At 35.8% G+C, this 24465-nt stretch overlaps 1 long non-coding RNA gene across 1 annotated transcript; it reads right to left on the reverse strand.

Annotated features, from left to right (window-relative positions):
• Positions 1–295: 295 nt before the first annotated feature.
• On the reverse strand, positions 296–23255 carry LOC131424708 (uncharacterized). The gene is made up of 3 exons (XR_009228154.1): positions 22910–23255; positions 2479–2577; positions 296–613 (listed from the first exon to the last, which is right to left on the reverse strand). It is a non-coding gene; the product is annotated as an uncharacterized LOC131424708 (long non-coding RNA).
• Between the last annotated feature and the right edge of the window lie 1210 nt (positions 23256–24465).

A 24465-nucleotide genomic window follows, 5' to 3' on the forward strand; every position in this document is an offset into this window, starting at 1 on the left:
TTAATTAATTAATTAGAATTAGGTATACATGACAGCAGAATGCATTTTGATTCATTGTGCACAATTGCAGCACAACTTTTCAATTTCTCTGTTTGTACACGATATAGTGTTACACCATATATGCAGTCATACATGTACCTAGGGTAATGATGTCCATCTCATTCTACCATCTTTCCTGCTCCTGTGTCCCCTCCCCACCCCTCCTTCCCCTTTGCCCAATCAAAGTTCCTCTATTTTTCCCATGCCCCTCCACCTCCCCTTTATGGATGAGCATCCACTTATTTTAAGTCCTCAGCTTTCCAAAAATTAAATTAAATAATGAACAGTACTCAAAGTATGAAAAACAGATTTCACATATCTTTGATGAAAAAATAAAGTGCTTAATGATTTGGGTACTTATCACCTGACCGATTTATGTATATTATTGTTGCTTACTTTTATCAGATTTTTCTCTACTATAGAGAAAGAGTCCAGTCCACGTGCGGAGAGCTCAGTCTGTTTTGCTCAGAGTTGCAGTACACTAGCTACCTTGGCGCCTGGTGAGTAGTAGGCACTCAGGAAACACTTACAGAAGGAAAGGGTTATATGTCCTTGTAACAACTCTTGTTCTCATCTATAAAGGAAGAAATGGGCAACAAAAATTTGATAAGGAAGCTTTAAAAAAAAACAAGCAATGTGATCCATTGAGAGCAACTGATCTGTAATAAAAATAAACATCTTGAAAATGTTCTCAATTGGATCAAAATAATGAAATCCAGATTTTTAAGAAGTCAAGAAATAATGGGTTGGTTAAAAGATTTACTAGTCTTTGAAATTGCACTTTCTGGTAAAATAATAAAAATAAAGCAGTAAGAATAAAACATTAAGAAGTAGCATATGTGAATTTAAAATGTTTTGTTTTTTAAAATGAGACAATGAACATATAAATAGTACTTTGCATTATATCCCATACCTTGCAAGTTCAAATCTTATCTGATACTGAAAATTTGCAATGTTTATTTGCAATATTTATTTGCTCATGTTTAAAAATCCCAAGGTAACACATGAGTCATATTTAATGAAAAAGATGTATATAGTTAATTTGTAGTTGAACTGCAACATATATGAAATTCTAAATAATAGAAGATTTGGGACAAAAATATGCAAATATACATGCCTCCATGTCATTGACGATAAAATCTAAAATGAGAATCATACCAAAACAAGAGCAGGTTTGTAAATAGAAGCAGAAAACATCAACTATTGAACACTAGGTGCACTTCAGATAGAATCGATAATGCCGAATCAGAGCTTTCGATAAGCAATGTGCTTGCACACCTTTCTCAGTGTATCAATATACATTATATTGATGGGCTCCAGGGCCTTCAGACTTGTGTTTGGGTTTGGCCAACAAGCTTTGGCACAAGGGCATGAATAATTGACTTGCCCAGTTCCCATCCTTTAGGGTAATCAGAAACACCTACTTACTGGTTCTGGTCCTCAGTCTTTTCCTAGTAGCTTTGCCAAAACCAGTTTTCTGTAACCACCCTCCTTTGCCCCTCAAGGCTAAGGGTGGCACCTCCCACAAGGTCACTGCCTCCCACCTACTGTCTTTATTAATCTCATCTCCTCTTGCTCATATCACTTGGATCTATGTCCTGTCAGGTCTTTGATATACTAAATCCTAGAAGTGTTCTCTTCTAGTCTTTATTATGTTATTTGGTTTCACTTTGGATTTTTTCTTCTTTTCTTTCCTCTTACTCCCTTCCCTTCCTTCCTTCCCTTTTTCCTTCTTTGCTTCTTTCTTTCTTCCTATCTTTAATACTTAACTCATTGAACGTTATAATTAAACCTATGACCAAGAGTGACTTTTTCTTTTAAGAAAAAACAATTCTCAATTCACCACTCCTTCTTATCAGGATCTTTCTCAGATTTTGTCCTCAGAAGGCTCTGAAATTACTCACAATATATATCAGTTAAAGGTAGATTTCTGCATGTTTCAAAGAATCCATATTCATAGTTGCTTGTATATTAAAATTTCATTATCTCAAGTAGAAGACTTGAGATAATGAAATTTCATTGTCTCAAGAAGAAATTCAGGGTCCTTTCAATTCTCTGGTTCTCTAGCTATAGTAGTTAGCCCTGTCCTGTTCTTCAATTTCAAGGTGGCTGCTAGTTCTCCAACCATCAGATCTTCATTTCAGAGAGCATATAAACAAAGAATTATAAAGGACAAAAAGGAGGTGAAAGTCATATGCCAGATATCTACAGAGTTTTCCTTGAAATTACACAATGTTATTTCTGTGTTTGTTTGACAATTACTGACAAAACCACACTTAAGGAAAGAGCTAGGTAAGCTGAAAAATCTAGCGTGCTCATTAGTCATATAGTTAAAAGAAAGGACTCAGTTACTCAAAAAGAGGAAGAAGATAATGGACTTTGGAATGAGCTATCCATGTGTCACAGAATAAACTAAATTAGTACTAAGTGTATACTTACCAGTGCTAAAATTTTCTACATCCCCAATTATGTCTGGTCATCTTTCAGAGGTTTTGCCATGAGATTGAAAGGAGACAATCAGAAATCTGATAATAAAAGCTGAAACATATACAAGGACAGGGTAAAAAACCTTTCCTTCAATTTTGGCCAAAGAACAAAAAAGTACCTCAAGATTACCTAAGAAAAAGAGAGTTAGTGGAGGAAGGTATTTAGGTTTATTTTTATTAGAATGCTGGTCAGTTATGGAGAATGACCTGTAAACTTCTTAAATGAGAGAAACCTCTAGCTAGAGATGAATTTTTGCACCATCCATTTGCCAAGCCAGGGGTAGGTGTCAGGGAAGTTCCCATCTGTCAAATGCTCACTCAGTAGCTCTGAAGAAAGCTTAAAAATGGTGGTAGTCACAGTCACAAGGTCTCACTTGTGTGCTTTTTCTTTTATATTCCCAAATCTTTTCACCTCCATTTCCTCTCAGCATTGAGTGTCTATCTACAATTTGGTGCAGTAAAGTGAGGTTTGTCTAATAATATGGCCACCATCATTTCTTGTGAATCAGTACTTTGGTCCTGTACCTAGCTATTGCCAACACCAATTTTCTACACAGAATAATTGAGAACTAAGAAAACTTCTTCCCAAGAAGTCTTTTCCATTTTATCTTTATACCTGTCCTACCTGGTAAATGCCTTTTGGAGCTAAGTGGAAAGTTTCTGACCTGAAGCTGCTATTGATGCTCCATTTGCAGGGGCCCATGATTCTGCAGACTTTGCCATAGCTCTATTTTTGGCTTTCATAAAGTTCTTCCCAATTCCCCATCGTGACAACACAGGCCATACCTTCAGGCCTGGTTATAATAACCAAATCACCTGAACCACACCCAGCAATTGTTTAAGTGCCTTCCATTCTTGAGACAGTGGATAAGCTACATTAAATTAAGAATTTTCCTTCCAGGCTTTCCTGCTTGGTCCTGAATTCAGAATGGCATTTGGGGCAGTCAACTCAGTGTTGCTTACCTGGGCTGCTCTCCCAGATGAAGCTTTGCCTCACCTGTGCCTGTTTAGCAACAGCTCTGTCTGCAGTGTTTTGAGATCTGAAACCAACCACATCATTAAAAGACAGCAGTACTACTGAGGGTCACATTGGCTAATTCTCTCATCCCAGATGAGGACTGTGTCTTTGCTGAGGACCCTGTTGTTTGAGCTCTGCTTGTCAGACAACCTTTGCCTGCCTGCTGGCCCATTTTTGCAGCATCAGGTGTCTGGGTTATAAAAGCTTCACTGGAAAAATACATATGGAAACATTGTTCGTCTATCCCCCAAAGCAAAGACACACCATGAGTCTTCTTATTTTGCTACATTTTGCTTGTTAATTATCTCCTTGAAATTTTACTCCCTGTGATTTTTTTTTCTTAACATCTAGTCTAGCATAAAAATTGAAATGTTGAGTTTTATTATGGGGGGTTAATTGAGAGTCCAAAAAGGGTTATTTCAGGGAAGTCCACTTCTATTATGGGCAGAAGATGAAGTTTAATAAGGAAATCAAATGAACTTGCAGACTGTACTCTCTGTTAGGCAGACTAACCCACCAACACCCAAGCAATGCTGTAAAGTTTCCCACAAGGAGGAGCAGGATGGTAGGCAGCACATTATCAAGGGAGAAGGAAAGCTGAACAGGATCCCTGGGTTGTATTTTCTAAATTTGTAAATCCAATAAGTCCTTCCCTTCCCATGAATCAAAATGAGTAAAGGAAGAACAGCGATAGAGCTCAGGAGTACTATACTTTTTGAATTCTCTTTATGTAAAAAATAACAGAAATAAAGATCTCTGTCAGTGATTCAATAATTTTATTTGCCCTGATATAAAAGGATCAATAAAATAAATATATCTAAAATTATAGTCAGGTAGAGATCAGGAAGCTAACAGAACTTTTAACAAGAGAACTATCTATTTTCTTGATTAGTATTTCTCAATGGGCAGTACTTCTCAATGTACTACTTGCATTTTGAGAGACACAGTATTTTGATGTGCAAAATTACTCTCACATTCTGGATCATTTAGCAGCGCTGGTCATTGAGCACCAAGTGGCAGTAGCACTCCTCCTCCAATCACTGTTACAGTACTGCCCCCTTATCAGTGATTTTGTTTCCTGTAGTCAAGCAAGATCTGAAAATTTTCTGTGGAAAATTCCAGAAATTAACAAAAAAATTTTAAATAACTTTTAGCACTGTGTATTGTTGTTATTGCTCTTTTATTACCATTGTTGTTATTTTCTTAGAATGTCTAGTTTTTAATTAAATTTGTCATCAGTATTATATGCATAGGAAAGAACATACTATAGGTAGAGTTCTTGGAATGTGTTCTCCACACATAAGAGGGGGTTACTATATAGAAAACAGTCTTTCTGTATGTTCTTAGATATTTTCTAAGTGGTGGCATCTTCCCCATCCTCTAACGACTCTTCCGGGTGATCCAGAAGAATTCTCAGATTCAACTCTGAATTTTAAAATATGAGCTAAAATTAGGCCAGAGGATAGGTGAAAAAATTGTGTTCCAAACAGAAGCAACACTTTAGAAAGCCCTGTGTTCAGGGGGTTCATAGCATATTCAAGTATTCAAAAACACCTCTGTGTGAGGTGCCCAGACAGTGAGGGATACACTAGCAGAGGAGGCTAATGACCCAGGAAATATTAGTGTAAACTACAGATGTTGTTTAATAGAAGAATGGCATATTGAACTTTTTTTTAAAGTGAATCATTTTATTACATCTTTCTCATTTGCAATAAGCTCATTTTGAGTTAATATTAATTGTTTGCGTGATCTTGAGCACTTTTCTAATTCACATGACTTTTTTTTAAATGTGTGTGTATGTGTATGTATATATAGGTTTTTGCTTATTTGGTTTTTTGGATTTTTTTTTTCAAATAGAACAAAAGCATTTCATATAAAATGAAAACAAAGCATGTTTTAATTACCTATGCCTCTACTCCTCATTGATTTCCACACCACATAACCACATATAAGATGAAAATAAATTCAATTGTTCCATACCTCATATACTGCACACAAGCCTCATTCTCACTTTGCTTAGTCTTTAAAACTTGAGGAAAGAAAGCTTTTAAGATCTGCTGATGAAGGTGTTCAGTTAATTAACAAATAGTAAAATAAGAAGAACTTATTTTAATTGTTCACTTCCACCCTCCCACCCTGAGGACAGGTCCTTTCATGAAAGAACACTAGTACTGACAAAAAAAAAAGGAAAGGACATCATAAATGACACAATTACTCCAAAAGAAATGTGAAGAGACAGACTAGACATTACACATTCCTTCATCATTTGAATGGAGAGGGAAAAATCTATATTATATTTAAGATGAGAGAGAGTGATTAACCAGGTAACAGCATATGTCTTCATGCAATGTGGACAGTAAAGTCCTAGTTAATGCTGCTTGTGGAATGAAGTCATTATGCTCAATGGAGGGACAATAATTTCAATACATCTGGTATACCCATAGCCAGCTCAAGGTTAATTTCTTTTCTTCCATTTAACTAAATTCTTTCTAATCATCTGTAGTATTCCTTTTGGAGTTTCAGAATTAATCCTTTTACTGATTAGCTGAAATAAAGAATTCTACAAAATGTACAAGGCTATTTTCAAATAAATACCTGACATAGCCTTCAGTATTCATTATATCAGTTTCTAGGAAACCAAACACATAATTAGGTCGTAAATTTGGGGCCTAAACTTAAGTTAAAATATTTTAATTCCCAACATATGCTTTCTCCATAGTAATTATATAGTGCATAGAAATTTTACAAAACATGTATTTTGGAATTTTTATTTTGAGATGGTTTTTGTATTGCAAAGAAAATACCTAAGACAGCATAATGCTAAATAGATGCCTGAAACTAGCAGCAAATGAGATCCATGGAGAACACAAGCAATTATTGCTTTATCCAAGGAATGCTTTAATACAACTACACAAATCACCTTCCTGAGAGTGCTGAAAATATAATATATTCAATAGTTAATTCACTCAATAATACTAATTGAGAAGATACTATGTGGCAGGAGATGTTATCAGAGAGGCAACAGGGAGCTCAGTCATGTAGGCATTAAGAATTACCAAAACTGAGCTTTATTTTTAATAAGGTGGAGTCATTAGAAAGTTTGAGAAGAAAAGTGACAAAATTCAAACAACAACAAGTGCTGGCGAGGATGTGGGGAAAAGGGTACACTTGTACATTGCTGGTGGGACTGCAAATTGGTGCAGCCAATTTGGAAAGCAGTATGGAGATTTCTTGGAAAGCTGGGAATGGAGCCACCATTTGACACAGCTATTCCCCTTCTCGGTCTATTCCCTAAAGACCTAAAAAGAGCATGCTACAGGGACACTGCTACATCGATGTTCATAGCAGCACAATTCACAATAGCTAGACTGTGGAACCAACCTAGATGCCCTTCAATGGATGAATGGATAAAAAAAAAATGTGGCATTTATACACAATGGAGTATTACTCTGCATTAAAAAATGACAAAATCATAGAATTTACAGGGAAATGGATGGCATTAGAGCAGATTATGCTAAGTGAAGCTAGCCAATCCCTAAAAAACAAATGCCAAATGTCTTCTTTGATATAAGGAGAGTAACTAAGAACAGAGTAGGGTCGAAGAGCATGAGAAGAAGATTAACATTAAACAGGGATGAGAGGTGGGAGGGAAAGGGAGAGAGAAGGGAAAATGCATGGAAATGGAAGGAGACCCTCAGAGTTATACAAAAGTACATACAAGAGGAAGTGAGGGGAAGGGGAAAAATAATATAAGGAGGACAAACGAATGTCAGTAGAGGGAGCAGAGAGAGAAGAGGGGAGGGGAGGGGAGGGGAGGGGAGGGGAGGGGGGATAGTAGAGGATAGGAAAGGCAGCAGAATACAACAGATACTAGTATGGCAATATGTAAATCAATGGATGTGTAACTGATGTGATTCTGCAATCTGTATATGGGGTAAAAATGGGAGCTCATAACCCACTTGAATCAAAGTGTGAAATATGATATATCAAGAACTATGTAATATTTTGAACAGCCAACAATAAAAAATTAAAAAAAAAAAAAAAAACAGTCTTGTCCTGGGGATGTGCCTCAGTGGTGATAGGCTTGTGTGGTATGCATGAGTCCCTGGTGTTCCATCCCAATCACTACAAACAAAACAGAAAAAAAAAAAAAAAACTCCACAAATCTTAAAGTTTCCTTCAAGTGCTTTTAGTACTCTTGAATTCTGACCGAATTTTTTTTTTCATATTTTATAAAGTTGTGTAGTTAATTCCATCAGAGTCATAAAATCCTTCATTGCTTCACTATCCTCATCTCAGGAAAAATAATGGTGTTCTTCCTCACAGTTTTTTCTGAGTAACGAGTGAGCAAACATGTATCCAACACATTGAAATGTAAGAGGAATGATAAAAAAAAATCATCATTTTTCTGTTCTGTAATCTTCTTTCTAATATATTCATTCTAAGAGGGCAAAGACTCATTACTCTTTGCATAACCAAGACCAGGGCTGACATAAGTTCTACTAAAAGAAAAAACTTTAATGAATGAACCAAATAAACTGGTCACCAGCATTACCATGTTCCTCCTTAGATTTTATAAGGGAGAATTAATTATTGTCTTTCAATTTAAAATAAAATATTCAAATACTAAAAAAAAAAAAAGAAAAGTGACAAAATTAAAGAAGTATGTTTAAATTATTGTTTATAATGAGCCTTAAATATAAAAGGCAAATTAATGTCAATTGGGAAAAGAATTAATTATAGAATTTACATTTATGTGATGAAAATATGCTGAAGGGTTTTACTTAGGTACTCTGAATTTAGAGGAAACAAAATAACTCCTAAATTATTACTTTCTTCAATAAAAGGTAACAAACCTATTTTAAATAGGACTGGATTTTTCTTTAAAGTTTTTCCTACATTGCTAAATAATTTGAGCTACCAGTTAGACTTCTATATATTAAGAACTATTGCAAGAATTTTTCCAGGTTATAGGTAGAGTTAAAAAAAGCAGTTTATTAATAAGCAATGTGAAAATTGTTTTAAAAGAGATGTGTACATGCTCATGAGAAAGCTTAATAGACTAGGCAGACTTGAGTGGTTTTGTCATTAAATAATCTTTTCTAAGACTTTAAGCTGATTTTGAACAAATTGCATTTATTCATATAAAGAGAAAGAGGAGAGAGAAAGAAATGGAGAGAGGAAGAAAGGGAGAGATGGAGAAGAAGGGAGGGGGAAAGAGAGGTAAAGAGGAAGAAAAGGAGAGATGGAGAGGGAGGGAGAGGGTGAGAGAGGGGGAAGAGAAAGAGAGAAGAAAGAAAGAGAGAGAGATGGAGAAGAGAAAGAGAGAAAGTTAATGGAGGTGATAAGGAAAGAGCAAGAGAGTGAGCAATGAGCAATGTGTGTGAAGCTGGAGCTGTGTGTGTAGAATTACATCATTTTATTTATTGTAGTAGAGTATGAAGAATGGGTAAGAGGAAACTAAGGGAGTTACACATGTGACATAAAGAGATTTCTATTACAAACTCATGAATTTGGAACTGATCCTTAAAAAAGTGATGAGACAATATAAAAAAATAAAGTTGTGACATGATATCATTTGCATTTTCAAGAAATCATTTTGGCTTTATTATGTTCTGAAGGGGATAGCCTAGATGATCAAGAGAATATTTGAAAAGATATTTAATCAGGCAAATAAGAAACTGTTATGATCTTATTTAGGAATTTCTGTTAAGTGGATGGAAGGTGATAGACTCTGAGGAAACCTATCCAAGAGGCAAAACTGATGAGAGATGGTATTTGAATGGAGGTGGTCATGAAAGAAACTGATCTGAAAGATGGGCATTTTTAGCTTATTTAACTAGAGATAAGAAATAAAAATGGAAGAAAATGTTTAGGATATAAAGTCAGTAAATTAAGAATTTGATTTTAGACATCTGATGTTTGAACTGGTGTGAAGCAGTTACATTGTCATATAGGCACCGTGTCTCCATAGGAAGATTTGAGCTAAATATATACACATGAGTTTAACAACATGTATATTGATACTACAGGGAAGATGATGAGATTGCTTATTGAAAATGTGTGTCATAGCAATGGCAGCTGGAAGCCTCCTAGGACCAATACTAAAAGGTCATGAAGAGGAAAGAATACCCAGAAGAAAAGAAAAAGAAAAACAAACAAACAAAAATACACAAATAAAAACAAACAAACATGAAGGGAAAAATAAAGAATGTGTTGCTTTCCTAACCTAAGAAGTTATCAATAGAAAGGAAGAGGAACAGCCAAAGTTAGGACAGAGGCAATTTTTTTTAAGTTGGAATATTATATTTTAAACTAAAGTTTATAATTCTATAAATTAAGAGGAAAAAGCTATTTTTATTAGTCATGATTCTTCTTATTGATTTACTGAGTACAGTTTGTCATATTTACTCATAATTCATACATACATAGAACCTTTATTTTATAGTACAAATATAATAATTTCAGAAGCTGAATATATTCTACTTTCTTTTTAAGTAAATTTTAACCAAAAATTGCCAGATGTTCCTATAGGTAATCAAGAAGTTATGGTACATCAAATTTATTTATAATAATAATTTAATAATATCAAGTAGAACCTCAGCTTATAAATCTAACAAAAACTTCATTAATATTTGAATTAAGTACTCCCATTATTGCATATCTAATATTTAAACTCCATGGCTTATTTCTCAAATTAGTTACTGCTAATCATATTAAAAGTAACAATTTAACTTTTAGATGTATTTTGATCCCAATATTGCTACCTCATGATTTGGAAAAAGGAGATACAAAAGACGTTTTAAGGTGGAATCACAATCAGGATTCATAATCTCAAATGCTCAAAGGGACTAGTTATGACAGCCAAGAAAACTGAGTTTAATGTAACAGGATATGGTGTAGGTCTAATCCAGTATTCCAGGAAGATTGTGTCCAGCTGATGACGTGGCCACCACCAAGCTATAGGCAGCATTTCTTTTTCTCATGAAATATTTTGAAAATAATGTGCATGGAATACAGTCACTAATGGTTACCATGGAGAATAGGAATATTTCATTGGGGTATAACTCATGTTTACACATCATGTCAAGTATTAGACATGTGGTTTTGTGTTTACTATCACCTTCTATCTTCTGTACTTATGCAATGCTTGGTTTTTCCCCATGGCATTTGGTATTTTAATTAAATAATGCCTCTCTTCATTCTGTTCAAACATGAGAAAAGTTTGACTATGTAATTGCAGGATTCCATTTTATTCTCATTGTTTAGATTACCACTTTATTTAATTGTATATCCTGAAGAAAGAATTATGGGAGTAAGTTTGAAATGGTTTTAATTATAGTGGCATTTAGGTTAAATAGTGGAAAACACACTTTGCAATTTTAAAAGCACATTCAGTTCTGCTAGTTGGAGACTCAGAGTATTAGACTGAGATGGGTTTTATGCTATTTGATTTATTGCTATATTGCAGCTCAAAATTTTGAAAGGATCAAATAAGCTGAATTGCTGGAAGAAAATATTTGAAAAACTAGCTTAAGATATTTTTAATATGTAAAACCAGAATTTTAAATATAGGTAACCTCTGAGATGCTCATGCCTGACTTTGAAACGCCTGGTACTCATCAGGAGCTCAGCTGGTTCTCATTGGTAAAGAGTCTCTTAGCCCTTGGGTGAAGGATAAAGAAATGGAAAGTGCTTTTCTGATTCATTCATTATGTTGCTGAGTCTAATTCGTAGTGATGAGGAAAAGATCTGTTCACAAGATGGAATGAATACTTGTCTTGGAAATTCTAAAAGAGGCTAGAAAGAGTCTTACTCTCCCACCAAGTCCCTTTTCAAAACTGGGGTTGAAAATTTAAAAAACTGAACTTCATCAGAAAAGAAGAAATTTAGGGATTTCTTCCCTTGGAGCTTTTCAAATTTCAATATTTGGTTACTAAGTTTTTGGATTTTCATGGACTGGGGTTCTTCTCAGTATCTTGTAGAATGAAGCATAAGAAACATGTCCTTGGATGCTTTTCACTCTTGATTAACTCCCCTTGATGTTCCTTATATCTTCCTTTCTGGGTCATTTAATTGAAAGTTTTTATTCACTCAAACTTCAAACTTCACCTTCTGTCCTCAATTTCAGAGATAATTGTTTTTATACTTGGGACTTCCAAGAGTAAAAGACTTGGGAATTAATATCACAAGCCCAGGTTTCCCCAAATACAGCAAGCTCTTTTCTTACCCACTCTGTGTTCTACCACACTTCCAGTCATGAGGACTTGACAGGGGTGGGTTTCTTACCAATCCCTGATTTGCATTTCAAGCTCTTGCCAAGAAAAAAAAAGTTTCCCATGGCTTTTTGCTAGGGCTTTCATAATCAAACTGCTATCCTGATTTTTCTGTAGGGATTATTTATTGTTCCTATAGTTAATGAATCTGAGTCTGCCTCTAAGAGAAGTAGAATTCCTGGAAGAAAAGTAATACTTGCTACCTGACACTTGAGTACAAGCTATGGTTGCTAGGAGATTCCTATTACATCATCCTACCCCTCAGTTGGGTACCATGGTTAATAGCATCACCTTGAGTGACTCCAGGTCCATTCTCCCTCATCAGCCCTTATTTGGATTGGTAACACCTTCCCACCTATGCCAGTCCTACAGGTGAAGTAAGCCCTCCATCACCAACCCACATACATTGGTAATTGTTTCCTTCCTTCCTTCTGTTGACAGTTTACCAGTCTATCAGCTGATATTTCATTGACTGTGATGCTGTCAACCACCAGAGTTTTTAATAAGAGACAAACTACCAGCTCAACAAGCAACCTAATAGAACATGTGGATATGACTCTGTTGATAGATGAAGTTGAACCTACTGAAATATCCATGATTTAATATTCCCAGACATCTTCAGAACAGCCTTAAATTCATATATTAATATCTTGCCTTTCAAAGTTATCTTTATTTTCTCATTGTCTTCAGCACCCATAAAATTCCTCAGCATTTGCTCTAATACAAATCAAAAACAATTTTACATCTTCACATGCCTAGTACACATGCTGTTTTTCTCCTATTAAAAATTTCTACTTAAAAATATCAGACGTGTTTAAGTCGAGAACCTTCTTTGGTGCCCATGTTTAAACTGCCCCTTGCTTTGAGGCATTCTATTTAGAAAAAAAGGAATTTATTTTTGGAAATAAATATGAGTCCAGAAAAAATAATTTGTAAACTTAGCTGACTGCAACCCATGCTACTAAGTTCTGTTCGGGTACACTTGTTTTTCATATAATAGCATGTTTATGAACACAGTGATGAATAGAAGAGAAGATAACACTGTTTTATATGGTACAGAGTATGACAAAATATGATAAAACAAATATTAATAAGTGTCTTATAAATATCTATATCTATACAGCCATATTTACTTATAGATATATACATATTTAACTAGCAAAGCTTCTAGAACAATAAACTATTATTCTTCATAATCAAAAATAGTAGTCTTAGCAGTTAATGATCACAGCCAAACTCAAAATCCAGATGAAGGTGTCAAGTAATTAGTTAGTGATCCCAAAGGATTGACTTGAGTTTGGGCAGAATCCAACTTGAATGGGAGCCTAGAAACAATTTCTCCTGTGGTCTCTATTCCCTGTCTTTGGCTACGTCTCTGTTCTGACCTCTTTGACATAATTCCATCCCCCTGCATTGCCTTGAAATCAGGGATGGAATAATACATTTGTGTTCACATCTTGATATACTAATACCAGATTCCCTTCTTCTTCATATTAAAAAATACAATAAAACTAGAATATTTAAAAACTATAAGAAAATAAAGCAACCTCTAAAAGCAACACAAAAGCTTATTTGTTGGTGTTGATCACCTGCCTCCTCTAGCATTTTATTAACTTGATGACTTATTATTCTAAAAGCCCCCTTGGTAGAGGGAGAGAAGAGAATGTGGAGAAGAGAATGAATAGGACAAAGGATTCTGACTTGCTCAGTTATGCTCTCTCTCCCTCTGTCTCCTCCCTCTTAATTCTTTCTCTTGTGTGCTTACATGTAAACAACACATAGAGCAGGCATGCAGTACAAGATTATAACACTATTTCATTTTACTTTTGCCTTCCACTGCACTTCATAAATGTATCCATTGGTAGTAATCTTTCTCTTCCTCCTGAGGAATACCCTAGTATGTCAAATGACACTTTTGCCCACACCAATCTACGGGAACAGTAAGTCAGGAACAGAGTTTCAAATGGGAAATTATAATGACCATTTCAATAGATGAAAAAAAAAATTGACTCTAGTTTACATCAACTGTCTTCTCTCCAGGGTCATTGTTAGCGCATATGGTATCTGTGAAAATGAGAAAAAAGTACCACTCTCTCTAAGCAGACCATGTTCCCCCGCCCACGGAGAGGGCTTGACCAATGGAACACTGCTGAATTCCAGCTCTGTCTCACTAGCTCAGTGGATTCAGAGCCAGGGTAATTAAAGTTGAGGACACACCTTGCACGTCCACATGATTATATATCTCATCTCTACTTGGGGAAGGTAACGAAAGCATGTGGTCTTTTTGCTGTCCATTCTCTTACTGATCACCTTCAGCCCCAACAAAACCAGTCATTGTTTAATCTGATAAGAGTGAAGCAAAGAAAAAGTAAGGGGTAAAACAGTACTTATCTCCCTGGGTATCTCTGTACTATGACCACACTGATGGTGAGAATCTGACTTTTTATCATGTAATGTTCTTTCTTAATAGATCCTCTGCTGAGCCCCTTTCCTCTGAGGTTCCTTTAGTCTTGATAGATGCACATCCATTCTGTGAGTTCAGTTGAATACCAGGGCCTCCCAGGCCTTTAATATCTTCTTCTAATGTCTTTTGGCTGTTCCATGAGATTCTATTAAGTGGGATCCCTTGACACTTCTTTCTTTCTAGTGGCCCATTCAAACTGTAGGACTTGTGACCAACAGATTTCAATGAAGTAGTACTCACACACTCAGCAGCCTAACAATTACTATTTTTTTATTGTCTCTAAATTTCCCAGGCAAAAATTAGATCTTAATTCATAATCCATTCCAAAGAGAATTCAGGTCCTAATCCTTGTGTGTCCCCCAAATTCAGGAACACATTTTGAAGTTCTCCAAGGAATCCTCCTTATAGCTCTCTATGTAGGTTTACTATGAGAAAGCTAGACTTCCACCCCTTCCCCCAACAGTGAGTGGGATCCATGACTTCATTAATCACCTCACAGATTTACTTCCACAAAAAAATGACCTCAGACTTTCCAAGTGGACCTGGGATTTAAAAGTAGGTTCTGGCTAATTCCTTTGAAATGCTGCTTTAGTCACTTTGTGTCTTTCAATTGGTCTAGAATATAGATTGTACAATAATAAAATGATCCATAAAAAATTCTTAAATACTGTTTAAAACACTCACTATCCTATCAGTGAGGATGTTAAAGAGTAGATGCCTGCTGAGAAACCAAGGCAGTGTGGAGGCTCCCCTGTTTAAACCTCAATTCTTTCAATCATGCTACAAAGATTTCAGAGAGCTCGCTCAGAGTAACAGGCATGATTTTATTAGAATGATAGTAAAGGGGACACTCAGGGAAGAGAGTGGGTCCTCATAGAGAGGAGAAGGACTACACATGGCCCTCCAGTTTAATTGGGGATCCCAAGGAAGTTCCCAGAGAGTCCTGTCCAGGCCCACCTCTTTACTTTTAACTGACAGTAGGATGACATCAGACTTTACTGTCGCCATTTGCATGACAACTCTAGGTCACTTTAGCCCATGCTGACCAATTCTAACTGGAGCCTGTCCTTAGAGATTTTATGGTTAGAGGGAATTATCCTTATCTCCCTGAGTTCTGGGATCTGGTCTATGTAAGAGTCTCTCCCCATCAGGGTAACTTGTGTTCATCTTATCTATCTGCATTTCAGGCCTGCATTTCTTCTGCAGATAAGAAGTTGTTTGCTGAGGAATGTAACATATCCTGTCAACTTAAGCCAGGCAGGGCTATAGGTAAATTGCTTTCTAAAAAAGAAAGTGGGGGGCGGGGGGCGGGGTGGTCAGCACAGAGGTCTCAGTTTTTAGAATTATTTCTTTAACTTCAAGTTCCCACAGCTCCCTACCAAGTTCCCTAACAAGGAGAGATTAAAATAACCCCTAAATCTTACAGGCTTAAGGAAACAATACCTTGCTATTGTTTTGTGATCATTATTTGGTGATCTTTCTCTGCACTGTCATCATCTGCACTCCAGTGACACAAGCTGACAGTTCAACCACTGTCTGGAACACTGATGGATTTCTCCGGTGGCCAGAGGTAGCAGGGAACAGGGGGGAGCACAAGCAGAGCTTACTTATCTGGCCAACAAAAGTTACAAGGATTCACTTGAGTTCAACAATGAGTAGTTCTCCTGAAGGAAGGAAATTAATGTTTTCAAACAGTTACTTATATACTCTATCACACTGTGTTAGCCATCCCAGCCTGAGAGGGAAACTGCAGAGAAAACTTCCAGGGGTCTGGTCACTGGTTATATGACAGAATGACAAATGATCATACATGAACCAGAGAAGAGAACTTTACTCACCGACTTGGATATGGGGCTTACATATCTGACATAGTGACAGTTTTAAGATATTTTATTAAAAGGAACTTGTTTTGTGTTTGTTTTTGTTATTTTTTGGAGTTATTTGCTATTTGTTTATGAGTTTTGAAGTAGAGTCTCTGCCTTTTTTCTTCTTGGTGCCTAAGTAGCTCTGAGACATAAGGATCCATAACAAAGACACAATTGAGAGCATGACTGAACTTTTGAAGTTCAAAGGTTGCACATTTCCATTGCAACACTCTCCTTTTATGGGGTTAGCATTCTTCCTTCTCCACAAAAGAAAATGCAGAAACAGCAGAATCAAGAAAATACTAGCCCAGGTCTTCTCTAACATTCTCTCAAATGATGCTGCCACTGATATTGTTTGAACATCTGGAAGTGACATGTCATGCCTGCAGCCTAGCCCAGACAGCTGCATAAATATCACTGGGTCATGAATTACCCACCCTTTGTATATCCCATGAGAGAACAAAATTTTGGGTCACAGAATGTGACAGTGTTGCTTACTTTCAATACTTGTAGCTTCTGGTTTAATTGTTTTTTTCTAATTGATTAATTTTTAAATTGACAAATTAAAAATCACACACACACACACACACACACATTGTTATGGCTTAAATATCATTTCCCCCAAAGCTTATGTGTACGACAATTCAAGAACATTCAGACGTGAAATGATAATAATAGCTGTAACCTAATCAGTGCATTAATCCACTAATGTGGATTAACTGGGTGGTAATCTAGGCAGGTAGGGTGTAACTTGGAGAAGGTAGACATACATGTGGTGGTTGTATTTGTCCCCAGTAAATGTGGCTCTCTCTTCTTCCTTCCTGATTGCCATGTCCTGAGCTGTTCTGATTCACCTTAGGCCCAGAGGTATGGAGTCAGTGGTCTATGGACTAAGACTCCTGAAACCATGAGTGCCACATAAAACTTTCCTCCTCTAAAATTGTTCCTGTCAGGTCTTTTGGTCACAGCAGTGAAAAAGCTGACTACAACACTATACATATATATATATATATATATAGTGTGTGTGTGTTTGTGTGTGTGTGTGTATAAAATACACCATGATGTTTTGAAACATGTACACATTATGGAATGGCTAAATCAAGCTAACATATTTATCATTTTTTCTTAAAGTCAGAACACTTAAAATCTACTCTCAGCAATTTTATAATACACTGTTTAAATTACAGTCACCAGTTATATAATAGTTCTCTTGAATTTATTTGTGTTTAACTGAAATTTTGTAGCTTATGACCAATATTTCCTCAACTGTCTCTCACCCAGTCCCTAATAACTCCACTCTATACTCCACTTCTGTGAGTTCAGATGTTTTAGAAGCCACATATAAATAAGATCATATGGCTTTTGTCTTGTCTATACTTGGCATATTTTGCATAATTTAATACTCTCCAGGTTCATGCAACGTTGTCACTGATGATAGGGTTTCCTTCTTTTTTAAGCATACATAGTATGTTTTTTAAGCATAAATGTTGTATACATTGTGTGTATATGCCACATTTTATTTATCTGTTCACCTGTTGATAGACACTTAGGTTGATACCATATTGGGGCTATTGTAAATAATGCAGCAACAAATATGAGATGGACATTGACATACTTATTTTAATCCCTTTGGATGTATACCCAGTAGTGAAATTCTTAGATCTCATGGTAGTTCTCTTTAATTTTTTGAATACCTTTTACAATGTTTTCCATTAGAGCTCTCTTGCCTGTTTTGTGTCACTATAACAAAATACCTATACTTAATGTTTTAAAAAGGAGGTTCATTTGGATTTTGATTCTGGTATCTGGAAGTCTAAAGAGCCATGATGCTGACATCTAGAAAGAGTCCCCTAGATTGTGTAATATCATGGTAAAGAAATAGAAAAGGAAATGGTCACATGAAGAAGGGGCCATGATCATGAGGTAGCCTCAATTTGTAACAATCTGCTTTCCTGAGAATCATCTTGAACCTGTGAGAACTACATTAATGCTTTCCAAAATGGCGCCCCATGATCTAATCATCTCCAACTAGGCTGCACCTATTAAAGGCTCCACCACCTTAGTGCTGTTAAAAGGAACCAAGCTTCCAGCTTATGAACTTTTGAATGACAAACTGAAAGAATTCCCCACGCAAAGACACTTCGAGGGGAGAATTCCAATTTTATTGCAAAAAGCTGTGTGCTTATATAGAACTAAGGGGAAGATGGTAGGGCTTAGATAAATGGCAGGCCACCGGTTTATTGGCAAGTTCTTCCAGATAGGAGCCCAGGAATTAGTTCTTATTGGGGCTAAGGTTCCCCGCCAGCAAGATTTGAAATTGGCACCGGCGGGAGAGTTCCCGCCACTGCAGAAAAGAGGAAGGTAGGAAGAAGAGGTCCTTAGGTGCCATGTTGGGGTTTTTCTCTGGGGTACAGCTGCCATTTATACTTTTCCCAACACAAACCATATCCAAATCATAACAATGACTATATCAACTTACATTCACACCAATAGCATTCAACATTCCCTTTTCTTTGCATCCTTAGATGAGGCATGGCATTATGCCAGAAAAGAGTGGTTGAGAGGTGATGCCAGGGAGCCATTGAGATGATGATGGTTATGTTAAGCTGTGTATTCAATTGTATATTGGACCTTTAATGTCTGGTAATAGGGCAGCTCTTGCTGCCTCTGCCTCAGAGCCCTACTTTGGAGTTCCCCAGTTGAGTTCGGGGTTCCAAGAGTGAGTGCATGAGCAGCCCAGTGGAGTGGGAAAGAGTTCCCAGGGAGTGTGCATGGAGTGCTGGTGGAGTTTGGGCAATAAAGTTTCCTGTTTGAACATACAAGTGCTTTGTGGTGGCTCGGTTATTTGTGCCCAGCCAGACTGCGGCATACCAACATTAGCTTTTTTGACTTTTTGATGACAGCAAATTTAACAGGTGATAACTAATATTGTGGTTTCAGGTTACATATCTCCAATGATTAGTAATATTAAGCATGTTTTCATATACCTGTTAGTCATTCGCATGTCTTCTCTTGAAAAATGTCTATTCAGATTCATTTTTAAATCAAGTTCCTTGATTCATCATTATATAGTTTTTTTTTTTAATTCCTTAACTATTTTGGATATAACCACTCATCAGATTTCATATATTGTAAATATAACTGTTTCAATGTTTGTGGGTTCTTAATAAGAAGAGGGAATAGCATAGGCCAGAGATAAAATAGCAATAATTAAGCACCTATTATGTGGTAGGCATGACAATAGTCACTTCACATGGTGAATTATAGTTAACTTTTTCAAAAGAATCTTGTGGAATGGTAACCACCATCTCATTTTCATGTGAGGAAACAGATTTGCATAGACAAGGTTATTGCTGAAGATTAGCTATTTGGATAAGACACAGCTAGATCTCAAACTCAGTTCTTCATCCAAAACCTTTCTTGGATTTGTCCATTAGAACATCAATCATTTTTCTGCACATACCCTCTTTTCTTAAGGATTCTAATATTGTTCCTAAAAGACTTTTTAGACTACGTTTCCTAATCAGAATTCAGTAAGTCAACAAATGCAGCAGGAGAATTTTTGTTTTGGTGGGAGTGGTTGTTTTGTTTTAAACACTAGTCTACATTATGAACCAGCTGGTGATAATTTTGCTATTCAAAATGCTACTTATTGCACTTTGGAATATGCAGAGCCATCATATACCCTACTTTCCAAAAAAGAATCATTGAACAAAACAGAAATTAGTAAGAGGCTGGGGAACAGAAAATTCCAGCTGACTCTAACCCCTCTTCTTCATATGCTCCCTTTAAAAGCCATATGTCCAGCAAAAAAATAAAACCAAGAAATTTTAGATATAGAAAAAAAAAAAAACTTCAGCTTATATGGCAAAACTTTCTTATTTGAAAGTTGAGGATACTGAAAGGTTAAAAGTTCAAAGAAGTTTGGTGGTTATGGTAATCTATCTGCAAGATGACTACCAATAATTCTCTTGTGATATTTATGGTCTTGGGGTGGTCTTACCACCTCACTGAATCAGGGTTGATTTATATGGAAAATAGAATATGATAGATGTGTCAGTTTATAATATTGAGGACTGTGTCATAAATGCAATGGAGCTTTGGGCTTAGTCTCTTCATTATCACTCATTCCTGGTGAATCCAGCCACCATAATGTGAGGTCACACTAAAGAGTATTCACCTTATTAGCACCAATTTACCAGCCAAATGAGTGAACACTCTTGGTATTGGATCTTACAGTCACAGTCAAGTCCAAATGACTGTAGGCTCAAATGACACTAAAAACTCTGATCCAGAGCTGCTAAACTCAGCTACTCCCAAATTGCCAGTCTACATATCCTGGCATTATAAGATACTAAATTGTTATTGTTTTTCATTAAGTCATTAATTTGGGCGATGCTTTGCTATGCAGCACTAGGTTACTAATACACACTAACTCTAGGACAGAGAGGTCATTGCGGAAGATGACCAGAAGTGTTGACAATCTTTGAACTCCAACATACTGGAATTTGATACTAGGTTACTATTTTTTATTCTATGCCAATGCTGCCATTTTCACTACTAATATCTGTTCAATTTAATCCTAATATTTTCATTCTTTTCAGAATATTTCTTGTAGCATAGAATTATCATATCACTTTTTCTACTGAAAAAATGACAAATTATTTTTCTTTTTACCAGTGTTTTTCTCCAATGAGCAACTCATTTCTATTATTAAAAAACTCTTCATCAGACTTATCTATATTGTCTCTTTTTGTTTCCTCAGTTCTAATTCTCTTTTAACTCCAACCCCGCTCATTCTGTTATTCTCACTTCTCTGAAAAAAATTACAATAAGATTGCCAGTGACCTCCATTTTGCCAAATCTAATGGACATTCTCACTATATATTTTATTCATTTTTTCACAACATTAGATACAGTTGATAACTGAGTCCTTCTCTACTGAGGGATACTGCATACAAAATATTCACAAATTTGTTTTCACTTCATTATCTTTTGCTTACTCTTCCTCCTACTGCTACCTAGATTACTTTTAGATTTTTCTTCTTTATCAGTATTAACTTTCTGCATGATAATGTATCCAACAATCCACTTGATAGCTGTACTAGGATGTCTATGAGGTCTCAAAAATTTACTATGAACAAATCCAAACTCTTGATTTCTCATGCTAAGCCTGATTGCTCTCAGCTTTTTTTTCATTTTAGGAAGTAGTATAAGTAAATCTGATGCTCTCTAGTCTTTCCCACTTGCTTAGGGGAAAAACTCTGAAGTCATAATTGTGTTCTATAGTTCTTATATAATCCTACCCCTAGTTGTCAGCCATTTATGTAGTACCGAACTTTTAAACAAATCCTGAGTAAGATTTCTTAAAAATTTCATAGTGATAGCCCTAGCCAAGCACCTTCATAACATCTCCCTTTGATTAGTTAGTGTATTGGTTCCAACTGGGCCCTTTGCACCCTTTCTTACACCCTTCATAGTTAATTTTCTTTGGCAGCTATAGGAATCTTTAAAATCCTTTAATGGATTCCTGCTACTATTCAAACCATGGCCTAACAGGCCCTGAATAAACTGAGTTGCTTACTTCAGATACCATTTACTTCCTCATTTGCCTCCAGACTCAATGGTCTTCCTGGATGTGAAGCACACAAAATAAAATCCCACCTTAAGACTTTTCACTTTATTTTCCTTCTGCTGAAAATCACCTATCTACATAAATCTACCAGCTTCACTCCCCTCTCCCATTCAAACCTCAAAAACCACCATTTTAAAACAGGTATCCCTAAACTCTCAAACAGAAAATAGCAACCTTAACCCTTCCAACCTTAACATAATATTGTTTATATTGTTTTTTACTTTTTTAATACCAGGGATTAAACCTAGGGGTGCCTAACCACCAAACCACATCCCCAGCCCAATTTTGTATTTTATTAGAGAGAGGGTCTTGCCAAGTTGCTTAGGGCCTTGCTAGGTTGCTAAGGCTGGCTTTGAACTCACGATATTCCTGTATCAGCCTCCTGAGTCACTGGGATTACAGCTGTGCACCTTATTTAATTTATCCTTAATGGCATTTGTCATATTATAATGCTCAACCATTTTATTATCTATTTTCCCAGCAAAATATAAATCCCCTGAGAACAGGAACTTTTTTCTTTCTATCGTATTTTTAGTATGTAAACTAGAACCCAATAGGTAAGGTTTTCTATAAATTATACATTTGAATGAATAAATGAATGAATGTTTGCTTGAGTACTCAGGAGTCTCAAATTTTGAATTGTTCATTACTTTGGCATATACTGGGTGTTCCACAAATATTTACCAAGTAAGTATATTGGAAATATGATTGCCATAGAAGCAGATTTATATCCATAGTAACTATGAAAATTAGTCTTTGCATTATTCTCCAATGCCATTGCTCACTCTAAACATTGTGTCTAAATCATAGTAAATGCTGGAGATTAACATGCAGAGGAAGTAAACAAATGTCCTTGGATACCTGGTCCCAGAAAATACATTAACAAAATAATAGATTTTATCAATCCTGCATTTAGCAAGATAGTCAAAGAAGACAAAAATGAAAAGAAGAGATGGAATTGGTCAGTAGGAAATGATCAATGATTTTTAAGACAAAATAGTATGTAATAGAATGATCAAGACAGAAGTCATCTCACATAAGATAAAATGAGTTTAAACATAGTGGAACTGAAATTAGACAAAATTTGGAGGAGTTTAGAGAAAAGGAAAAAATAAAAGGAGATTACCTTTAGTGGGTAGAAGAGTCATTTAACCTAATTTTGCAACAAGGAATAATGATTCCTAATCATGATTCCATGTGGTGATTGCAGAAAATGACAGTCTCCATACCTTGAATGCTGCTTTTCTCCTCATTTAGGCTGTGGAACTCACATGGCGTTCCTGATATAGACAGAGCAGCTTCTGTGAGACAGAGATCACATTGACTTTTTGTAACATGTTAAAACTAACCTATAAAACATTCCTTCCTGGGAATGGAAAGTAGATTAAATAATCCCAAAGAAAGCAATAACAGATTAATACCAGATCACAGCCTCTGCTAGATATTCTAATAGAGCATTCTTTCAACGCTGTTGTGAAAATAACATGGTCCAGCAGATTTTGTGCTGACTTCTATATACCACGTGGAGGCTTTAATTAACCTGTCTTGTGAGTCACCAAGCCCTTATGAATTCCATTTATATTGCATTGTGAGAATATGACATTTACTTCTTCACACCATTTGACTTTTTTCAACTCTTGCCATGAAAAAATTTATTGAGCAAATGTCACTGCAAAAGTATCCATGGTCTACTAGTGACCATTCCTCCACGTGGCTGATATTGACTGCTTAAAAAAAATAGCAATATAAAGAAAATACCTAGGGTTTCCTATTTTGACCTTTAACAACAGAAATGATATTCTGATCTTGTTAATTAAGCAATTTAGGAAATATACACAGCAAACTCAACAATAACAACAACAAAACCAAGTTGATCATTTGTGAAAATCTGGGATTTCCTTTGTGTCTTTGAATTTTATAAAGCAGTAAAGAGTTATTTTCATCTATGAAAAACCAAATTCATACTTCCTTGATTTTGATATTCATAGAAAAAAAGATATCAAGCTTCTGCTTGATCTCTCTTAGGTCCAATAATATATGTCAGTGACCAGTAAAATTAATGTGTCACAACCATCTGCACAGTTCCAATTCCCTCAGCACCTGGTAAAAAGGTTATTCTTTGTAAACCCAGAGTCTTACAAATCTTTCCATAATCAGGGAAACTTTTCACTGGTTTGTGTATGCTGAGTAAAGAAAAATATTATGAGTGTTTAATGAAATGCTACATGACCTTGCACCAAAATAATATTATCCTTTTTCTAAGATAAAAAAGAAAGAGTAAAATAGATTTTAAAGAGGTAAAATAAAGGCAGAACCCAGAGCAATGCCTACAGTAAACATCAGGTGAAATACAAAGACTGGAAGAATTGATTATGCCACTTGGTTGCTCTCCTGAGGAAGATAAAAGAAGCAGGGACATGCTCTGTTACTCCTTGCATGTAGAAGTCGGTTTTGGAAACAATACACTGACATCTCTGCCATGCAGATAACTCCAAGGATCGAGTGTGCTGAATCAACTATTATCATTTAAGAACTTTCTGGGCCTACTGATTGACAGCTACACAGTGTTTCTTAATGGTCTTCCCTTTGAAAGCCAATTTAAATGAAAAAGAAATAAAATTACATGGAAGAGAATGAGGATCAAAGGCTAAAAAGAAAACTCAGGGAAAAAAGGACAAAATA

Source organism: Marmota monax, unplaced genomic scaffold, assembly GCF_021218885.2.
Source record: "Marmota monax isolate L192 unplaced genomic scaffold, Marmota_monax_Labrador192_F-V1.1 WCK01_AAM20220418_F8-fsc00002, whole genome shotgun sequence".
Classification (NCBI taxonomy): domain Eukaryota; kingdom Metazoa; phylum Chordata; class Mammalia; order Rodentia; family Sciuridae; genus Marmota; species Marmota monax.